Genomic DNA, 10,511 nt, shown 5'->3' on the forward strand with positions numbered 1-10,511 from the left:
GACTTTGGTTCAACTTTGGCCTTGGTCAAGAACGATTGTTGGAGCTGTACAAAGTTGCACACAAGTCACATGTATATAATTCAGGTGCAACTTTCATGCAACTTTGGAAGTGGCCTTCAAGTGTCATTAAAGTCAGACCAAAGTATATGAATGATACGAGAAAATCTATATTATATAGGGCGCGCTTGTTGGAGCCCAACCTCTGTAGCTGTAGGATTCTACTGGGGCTCAGGTCTGAAGGAGCCTATTGAGCATGCTCCGAAATGCATTACCGCCCCCTTCACCTCCTACATCTGACTCTGCTCTCCTAGCTTCATTTTGATGCACAGGCACATCCTGAACTCTACTTCCTGGTCCTATAGACCGATTTTGCTGCTGGAGGGCTGGATGTCCCACCTGGATCTTATTACACCACATGATGGGTCTTTTTAACTATTTATCTTGTAAGTGCAATTTATCCATTGTTTACTAAATAAATTATCAATAGGGCACTTAGAGGCTCCTTCCTCTCTTTTTCTTATGAATGATAGGAGAACAAAGGAAGTCTGATCAGCTGCACTCCAAACAATCCACTTTACTGAACCAAGATAAAACCAATACAGACAGTGGAAATATGGTGGGGGACTGGCAAGTAAACGTGTTTCACACTAAAGACAGCTCTTATTCATTATGGGTAAGAAATAAGCGCTGTCTTTAGTGTGAAACGCGTTTACCTGCCAGTCCTCCACTGTATGTATTGGTTTTATCTTGGTTCAATAAAGTGGATTGTTTGAAGTGCATCCGATCGGACTTCCTTTCTTCTCATCTATGCAGCTCATGAGCTGGACTAGCACCTACAGGAGGAGTTGTGCTTGGAGATTGGGAGTCTCTCTACCTTGAGGAGAAGTAAACATATGAATGGTACACAACAGGAAACATGGGGTGTGACTTGTCATGCGAATTTGGGCATGACAAGTCGCACAATTGTGAATGGGCTCTTATTCATGTCATCAGTTTTCAGCAGCCCCACATATGTGTCAGCAACTTTTCTGAAGGATGAAGCACATGAAGGGTAAAATTAGAATCCATATATCTGATCAGAACCTTGAGAATTCATTGAGAAATGTGACATCCATCAAACCAGATATTGGTGCGTTACCTTATCAAAAATACTGACAAATGTTGCCCTTTTACAACATAACAAAAAATGTAAGTTTTATTTCTCACATAGGTACATTATCATCAGTTAACATGATCCGCCTGACTTTCTGCTCATCAGCTATCCCTATTGTTAGTGTTTTTTTATGTGTGGACAATTCCTCTTCTTCCAATGTAGCCCAGGAAAGTCAAAAGGTTGGACACCCTTGCTGTATACCAGTGGTCTCCAAACTGCAACCCGTGGGCCAAATGTGGCCCTTGACTTGCTTTTATCTCGAACTTGAGGCACTAATTTATCCACTGATACCAACAACGGGGCATAGTTCCCTCCACTGACACCAATTATGGGACACTATTCCTTATTCCTCACAATGACACCAACAATGAGGTGCTATTCCTCCCACTGACACCAACAAAGGGGCATGTTTACTCCCACTGACATCTGGACCTTTTCTACTCCCACTGGCCACAGTCCAGCCCCCTCAAAGTCTAGAGGACAGTAAGCTGGCCCTTAGTTTAGAAAGTTTGGAGACCCCTGCCGTATACACTTATTAATAAAACAAATAATTCTATTTTAACAAACACATTATTTATATGTGCTGCATCTTAAAACTGCCACGAGATTCAGTGGTATGGATTTGAGGAATTTAAGGGGAAAAAAAAATGTATGTACTTTTATGGGGTTTTTTTCTTTACCACTTATTCTGCTGTGTTAGGGCTTGAAAACAGAGTGTTATCCTTATTAAAAATGTAAATTGTTCTATTAAACTATTGTACAAGATGGCAGGGACAGATCCTGGATGAATGGTATGTGTCCCTATTTTTGGATTGTGAGGGGGTCCAGTTTGAACAGATAAAAAAGGGAAAACTGTTTATGCAGCTTTTCTAGGATTATGAAGGCCTCAAATTAAGTCTTGGAACTCAGAGGCTAAAAAGAGATTAGGTGGAAAAGATACTCCAAAGCAGACTACAGGTACTGTGGTCCTGAAAGGGTCAAAGTGGTTGTAAAGGCTGAAGTTTTTTTTACACTAGCTTCACAACGGTTGATAGCCTGGTCAACGTCCTACTTTAATGAAGTACTCCCCTTTGAACTCCAATGTATAGCAGCCTGAATTCACAGAATACCTCAAAGAGAAATCAGATTAATGAAGTTGAGTATATTTAGCACAGTTTCCTGGAAAGCATTAGCAGGGACTGTTCTTTAATGCAGAGCTCTAACAATTGTGTGCACTGAGGAGGGGGTTTCACCTAACTTATTGCTACCACAACCTTCCAAAAGTTACAAATTCCTCTCTGGTGTATATTTCTGCATATAATCTAAAAAAAACAAAAACAAAAAAAAAACAAACAAAATAACCAGGAGTCCAAGATTATATTCCAGACCTCCTAATGAATTCCATATATGAATAGGAATATACGGAGAATACCAAGGAGAGAAATCAGAACTTCCAAAGAAAGCAGAGCCCTTCACAGCAGGACCAGGGTGTGTGGTGGTGATGGTGGCGGCAGGGGGGGGGGGGGGGGGGTTGGGTGTCCTTCCACAAGACCACAAACAAAGTTTTGGATAAAATTTCACTAAAGTATAACTAATTGCACTGCTAATATTCAAATACATTGGATGATTACCGTTTTTTGACTGGTGTAAAAAGGTAAGATTCAGGAAAAAAAAAAAAAACAGAAGTTGGTTAAGGTAGCAGCCATGCTGTAGCTAGCCATACACTATCAAAATAACCGGCCGAATTTCAGTGTGTGACATCCCTGCTTGCTGGAAATCAATCGTTTGATCAACTTCTGTCAAAAGGGATATGCTGGAAACCTTTTTTCAGTATATTGTGACAGAGGCGGGTGCAGCTGTCAGAATACAATGTCACAGAGGGGGAGGATTCCTCCATCCACCTTATTTGTGTAGATGGAGGAATCTTAGTTTTTTGTTCAACATGAATTTCACCAACCACTACGTGGCTCCTAACATACATAATTTTTTGACCACATCTAGTCTTCAAACCACAACCCATTATTTCCTATGATAACCACAAAGTACAAGTTCATGGTGGGGAAGAGGTATAGTTCATCAAAACAGCTTGGGACACAGATTCTATTCTATACACGTCTAAACAACAATCTAGTAGACCCAAACATTTTCAACAGCTTAATAAATGTTAATCATGAACGTAAATAGAACCCCTAACCTAAATGTTATAGCACTTCACTAGAAATCACCAAACCCTCCTACTTTAATACAGTGGCTTGGACTTCTTAACCAAGTGATCCCCATGTATAAATTAACCTACAAGGCCTGAGGCTGCCCAAAAAAGTTTGGACAAGCTTTGGTCCCTCTGGCTAGAAACAGTCTAAAACACCAACTGTATATGAACTATCTGTATATGGAATAATGTTGGTTTCTTGTACAAATGCACATTTTTAAAGACCCTTTCTCACGATTGGTCCAATTGGGTCCAACTGTCTTTTTCAAGCAGACCTCAACGGATCCGCTATTCTCCTCTGTGGAGCGGTGGATGTAAAACAGACTTGTGTGTTCTCCATCTGTGTGGACAGGATAGGAGGGAAGTCAGGTGTAAAATAGACAGCCTGTCCATTTACATCCAACTGTCCACAGAGCAGAGCAGGCTTACACAGAGCGGGTACAGACCTGTCATCCACCCGCTCCAGATCAGCAAATAGATCCCCCACTCAACAAGCAGATTCTACCCTGTGTAAAGGGCCTTAATGCTGTAATATTTTCTATAGAAATGGCAATGTTCACCTGGTAAGTACATGCTTTCTTTGGGATGTCTCAAAGCAGAACTTGACTCTCTCAATCAACATTTTCTAATCCCTTTGCTGCTAGCATTAGTAAATAAAGTAAATATTTAATTGTTTTAACCTTTTTTTAATATATTTCTTCAGTTACTTCCTGGTTTCCATGCCTAGGCAAATTATGTCATTTTATAATTATTATTATACAGTATTTATAAAGCGTCAATAGTTCGCTCAGCGCTGTACATTACAAAGGGGGACAGAACATGTGACAGAACAATACCAACACAATGCAAAACATGAGGGGATTGAGGGCCCTGCTCTTTCGAGCTTACAATCTAGGTCATACTTCCCATTAGTCTTCCTAAGGGGAGGAGGGGTTTTCTCAACCAAGCACAACCACCTGCCTGCATGCCTGAGCTAAGGGCAAATGGATTCCAGGAAGTAAATTGTTCATGAATCAAGATAGCCATGGCTAGAAATACTAAGAGGGTGTTTTTCAAAGTGATTTCCCAGAAAAATAAAGTATGGAGACATGGATGGGGTGCTTGCTTTGAATATTAAAAAAAATATAAGTAAATCGCATTTTTGGATTGTAATGCGCAGGTGCTGTGTAGTTCAGCTTTAAGATACGTATATGCCTGAGGAACCTCAAGGATGTCTAAAACCGTTTCTTGTACTTGGCTGGTATTACTCTATGGAATTAGTTCACTATATGGTTCAGTATTGTTTCTTCAAACTTTATTTGATCGTGCAAACTTTACAACCCTTTTTTGGTTTTTACTCATGTGAAATAATGTACCCCAAAGTGTATGAGATTAGGCTTAGATTTTTTTTTTAACATTTTAAAGAAAATTATTAAGCCACACACATTCCCCTCCCCTCCCCTCCATGTGCGTTTTTTGTTGTTTGCACAATTGCCTTTGAGGTCTTCTGGATGGTCATCTGACACATAGGGTCCTCTTTTGCCTCACTTCTACTGGGTGGCCCTCAGTGATGCAGAGAGCATTGGCATCATTTCCCATAGAACTGCACTGAAGGCAGGGTACCATGATAATGCAAGTTAGCGGAATGAAGCTGGGCCACATTAAGGGGCCATGTAACAGTAAGTAATGCAATAAAGCCGCTTTTTTCCCTCCTCTACCCATCTGTACACCTTGGCTTTTTACATTTAAATTGGCTTTTAAATGTAATTTCAAATATTTTTTAAAATTTAAGATGCAGCTTTTAAGAATACCTGGTGATTCTGCCATAAAGGCCCTTATTCAAGCACATCCTGTTATAATGCATCAATTTTCTCTTAATGGTTCTCCTGCATTGTCGCTCAGTTAAACTACTGGCATTTGTTTTTTTTTTGTTTTGTTTTTTTTAAAGCCGAGTTGCATTAACAGCGTTCCTGTGGGAAAAAAAAATGTATTCTGTACTTTTTTGAATCACACCACAACACTTTACACTAGGCTCATTGACTTACATAAATATTTTCTTGCATAAGCATTTGTTCTGTACTGCATACACCTACATACGTTGTATACAAGCCCTAAACGTGGCCATGCTGACAGCACAGGCCTAACTCAACATTACAGCAACTAGGGAGGCAGTTCAGAGCAATGATGTATAGCCAACGCTGGTGCAAGTGCATAGACAGAAAGTGGCTGAAAAAAGGTTGAAGTTAATAATCAGCACATTACCACTATAAAAATAAATAAAGGCAATGGTTTGGGGTACGCAAGCTAAGCCCTGTGTAAGCTGCGACTGCAGGGACTAGAAACACAGGTTGTCTTTTTTGGGTTCCTGGGCTAATGAAAGAAAAGGAGCGTATGCACAGCTCTGAAACTGGGCTTTAAAGCATAACTTTACTCTCTCAATCACAATTGACTATTTTACATATTTATTCTGCATGCATTATTAAATACATAGAAAAAGCACATAATTAGTTTATTTTTCAGTTCCGTCTTGGTTTTCAGGTCTAACCACATTTTTTTTTAAACATGCCAGGAGTCTTCAGGAGGGGTTTTCTTAGCCAAGCACACCCTCCTGCCTGCATGCCTGAGCTAAGAGCAGATGGATTCCAAAAAGTAATTGCTACATGAATCATCTGCCCCAACTCAAGATGGCCATGGCCAGAAACGCTGGGGGGTGTTTTTCAAAGTGATTTCTCAGCAAAATAACGCATGGAGACATGGATGAATGGGCGAGTTTGCTTTGAATATTAAATAGCATTTTAGTTTGTAGTGCTGAGATGCACTGTAATTCTACTAAGCAGAGGTCTTGTCTAATAAGCAAGTACCAAAAAGAATGGTGTATATCACCTATTCAGAGTATTAAAAAGAAACAAAAGTATTGTTGGTTTGTGATGCTCAGATGCTGTGTAGGTCCACTACATGAACCAGCTTTGCCATGCATGGTCTACTTACACAAAACTCTGCAGTAGGGAGGTGCAGGCTTCCATTGCTTACCTTGAAAATGCTACCATGCAGACCCAATAAAGTCAATGTTTTCCAAGTCCTTTACCTAAAACAAACACATTAGATGCTCTGATATTACCAACTTTACTTTTGAAAGTTGATAACTCTAGAAGTCAGGCATCTAGTATTTTGAAATGAGTGACAGTAATGGCGGTCTCCATATGCCTCTCTGTACAAGTTTCCTTTAGGCCAGGGCTAACCCATCTCTAGGTATTACCCCATGTAGTAGAAGAACGCCTCGCCTCACTGGTAGATCACAGGCTGGCTGTTTAGTGGAAGGAGGGTGAACATCCAGAGAGGGGACACTCTAGAGGAGACAACACACCAGCCAGAGCTGTGTTTTCTTCTGCATGAACACAACATTCCAATATGTGCTGTCAGTGGCAAGTGTTGATGAGGATTAGAATAGAAGTGACACACAGCGTCATTAGCACACCCATCTCCACACACAAATATCTGCATCCTAGCACACCACACTCCCTTACTTGTCTGGACGAACCGTGGGTTTTCTAACGCGTCTTCCATGGGACACGCATCACTTTTCAGAGCACTGTTATGAAAGCAGAGCCAAGAGCATTCTTTCCGGCATTGGAGTCTATAAAACCCTGTCATGGCCAGTTTAGTGTATACAAAGATCATAGAGAATCCAACAGGATTAATGTGTTTACATTATGTTATTGAACATTTCAGGACTAACTTTGTTCTGCTGTGAAAACCAGGGCAGTGCAGAGACATCATAATGATCATAGTCATTTACGGGAACCAGTACTGGTCTAACCGCACCAATGACACAAGTTCAAATGGTTGCTACTGGTAAAGGCAATAAATCTACCCTTGTGGCAATGGCATCAAAGATCCTATATATTAACTCTTTTTCCCTCCATGTTCACAAAGCCCTATCTTCCCTGTAAGCAGTCCCGCTGCTGCAGAGCCAGCAGGACCCCACTGCAGTGTCCTTGCATTTTAGTAAATCCAAGTCCTTGCAGGCTTCATTTCCCTTCCATGAATACAGCTGCATGCATGACACCAGTAAGGGTACACGGCACTCACCTTCCTCCCAGAATGCGCAGACAAAGACGCGGTACGCGGTGTCGGAGCACCACTCTTCTGCAGTCACAGATGCTCCAGCTCTGCAGTATTCCCAGCTTATGGGAAGGAATTCAGAAGGCACTTTGTGAGCTGTGTGTGCAGGAGCAGATCAGTGACTTGCTCCTGGATTGTACAAGAATTTCCTTTAGAAAGCCTGCCAGCATTAGTCATACCCTCTGCCAGATGACTGAGCACACGCTTCGCTCTTTCATAGAAAAACATTGACGTTCATCCATTCCAAGATCAAGGTCCACCGTGGGATGTGTGGCAGGGAGAGAGCTGCCTTTCAAAGTGGGCAAAGGCAGAGTCTATCCTTGTCGGACAAAGGGGGAGGGACGGGAGGCCAGGCATATCAGCATTCCCAGTTGCCTAGCAATGACACTGATCACTCTGAAAGAAAGCATTAAATGAAAGAGGTGGAGGGAAAGGGGAGATGGAATAAAAGTTAGGAAGCTAGGAAATCTCATCTTATGCCGTCCTATAGAGTCTTTCTAAATGAGAGGCCACCAGCGATTCCAGCTTCCTAGTCAACTGTGTCTAATTATAATCTGCCTTGTACAGTCTTGTAAAGAGGATGCAGAGTAAGCGTTTTCTACCTCCCACAACTCCAGCTAATGCTTGGCATAGGAAATGTCTGCATTATTAAAAAGGGAAGGCAGAGCACACCGGATTCTGTGCCAGACATCAGATGATGAAGAAAACCTACAATTTATCTAGTAGTGGACCCACACACAAAATATACAACTACAGCCAATGTGGATTGGTTTGGGGCAACACTTTAAAGCAAACTTATGAAACATTTTTATTTTAGGCAAACCTAAGAAACATTTATTTTAATTTTAAAGCTAAACTTCTCTCAATCAATATTGTTTATTTTTAATCTTTATGCTGCTAGCATTAATAAATAGATAGGAAAGTATATCATATTTACGGGTTTTAAACTTTTTTTTTTTCCCCTTCATACATTTCCTCAGTTACTTCCGGTTTCCAGGACTAGGCAAATGTCTTTATACATTTCAGGAGTCTCCAGGAAGAGTTCTCAGCTAAGCACACCCTCCTTCCTGAGCTAAGTGTAGATGGATTCCAGGAAGTAAACGCAACATAATTCATAAGTCCCTGCTCAAAATGGCTGTGGACAGAAATGCTAGAGGGATGTTTTTCAAAGTGATCTCAGCAAAATAAAGAATGGAAACATAGATAGATGGGTGAGTTTGCTTGGAATATTAAATAGTATTTTAGTTTGTGGTGCTCAGATGCACTGTAGTTCTACCAAAGCAGAGGGTCTCGTCTAATGAGCAAGTACCACAAAGAATGTATATCGCCTATTCAGAAAACCACTCTTTGTTCTTGCTTTAAAGCGGAGCTCCAGACAAACCTAAAATGGAAAAGAAAAAAAAAAAAAAAAAAAAAAAAACTGTAGCTGCTGACTTTTAAAAAACAGCCACTTACCTGTCCCGATCCAGCAGTGCACTCATCGGCTGTCCTTGCTCCCTGGCATCCTTAGTGCGGGCATCCATCTGACAGCTTGCAGCTTCACCGCCGGGTGCCCACAGCACATGCTCAAGTAGCACTGTGCCTTCTGAATGATCCCGTAGTCTGGGACCCATCACGTGTCCCAGAAGACTACGGGGAGGGAGGACAACCTCCATGTCCAATTGCCTAGGTGGTCCCCAAAGGTGCCAATTCCTCACCGGGAGCAAAATTTTGGGTGGAGGTCTGCTTTAAAGTATATGTAAAACAACCCATTCAGTTTAAAACATTAATGAAAAGAAAACATTTATAGAAATAAAGCACATTATATATACACCTCTTTTATAAGTGATCACATACCCTCTAAGCTCCTTATGCAGCTGAGAACAGAGAGATATGGGAGGAAAAAATAGCAGCACACCAAACTTCCCAGTGAATGGCTGTGTTTGGATGGGAATGTCAGCATAAGTCTGATCACTGGAAGAGGGCACAGTTTACAGCACAGCTAGAAAAGTGACCAAGCTTTGCTCTGATGCCTAGTGTAGTCCGTTTTTAAAAGGAAAGCAGAGGGACTGGAAGGAATTTCACACAAAAGGAAGCAACACAAAGAACGGGATACTTTTTCATACAAGTACATGGTACAGCAGGCATATATCAGAAATGTGAAATGCAGGGTTTATATACCCTAGCTTGTAAATAAGGCTGGCCATAGATGGATAAAAAAAAAAAAAAAAGGAAAAGAAAAAAAAAAGTTGATTTCACCATCCAAGCAAGGTAGATTGAGGAATCCTCCCTGCCCATTTGCTCCCACTGCTGTCAATCACAGCCAGTCAGCCAATAAGGAGAGAGCAGGAGGCAGGGCCGAGCCACAGCTCTGTGTGTCTTATGGACGAATAGAGCAGCAGCTCAAGGGTGGGCACGCAGCAGTGCCGCCAGGGCGAGTGGGTTTCTGGCAGGGACCAGAAATGAAGAGGATCAAGGTTATTTAAACAAAAATAAAAACCTGAAGCTTTAGTATCACTTTAAGGGTCTGACCTCCAGACTAGTCCCAATACTAATTAATTGATTCCATCCACCTAGCACAGGCATGTCCAAAGTCCGGCCCGCGGGCCATTTACGGCCCGAGGGTCGGTTTAATACGGCCCTCCATGTCAGTGTGTCAGTGTGTCTTATGGAGCGAATATGGAGCGGCCGGTCAGGTATTTCCACCGCGGCCGTGTCAGAACACCGGGCCGGCCGCTCAGCTCTGCAGCGGGACCTTACCTGTTCCTCTATCCAGCGGCGCGCTGTCTTCCCGGCTTCTGTAGTGTGGGCGCTGGGCATGACAGCCGGGTGCCAAGTGCGCATGCGCAAGAAGTGGTGCTTTTTGTGAATGGTAAGGCGGTACCTGGGACACATGACAGATCCCAGAAGCCGCCGGACCAATCACAAAGCGCAAGTGCTTCTCGCTCATGCGCACTGGGCACCCGGATGTCATGCCGAGCGCCATTACAGAAGCCGGGAAGACAGCGCGCGGCTGGATCGAGTAACAGGTAAGATCAAAGAACAACTGCGGAAGTAAGAGCGGGTACCTGTCAAATTCAGGTACCCGCT

At 42.2% G+C, this 10,511-nt stretch overlaps 1 protein-coding gene across 1 annotated transcript in view; it reads right to left on the bottom strand.

Annotated features, from left to right (window-relative positions):
* Window positions 1-7,761, bottom strand: part of MTUS1 (microtubule associated scaffold protein 1) — a 289,384-nt gene extending 281,623 nt beyond the window's left edge. The window contains exon 1 of the mRNA XM_089669556.1: window positions 7,410-7,761. The gene's annotated coding sequence lies outside the window, so the exon portion shown is untranslated. The remainder of the gene's footprint in view (window positions 1-7,409) is intronic.
* Between the last annotated feature and the right edge of the window lie 2,750 nt (window positions 7,762-10,511).

Source organism: Staurois parvus, unplaced genomic scaffold (assembly GCF_062004578.1).
Source record: "Staurois parvus isolate SC_StPar_1 unplaced genomic scaffold, SC_StPar_1.0 ptg000080l, whole genome shotgun sequence".
Taxonomy (NCBI): domain Eukaryota; kingdom Metazoa; phylum Chordata; class Amphibia; order Anura; family Ranidae; genus Staurois; species Staurois parvus.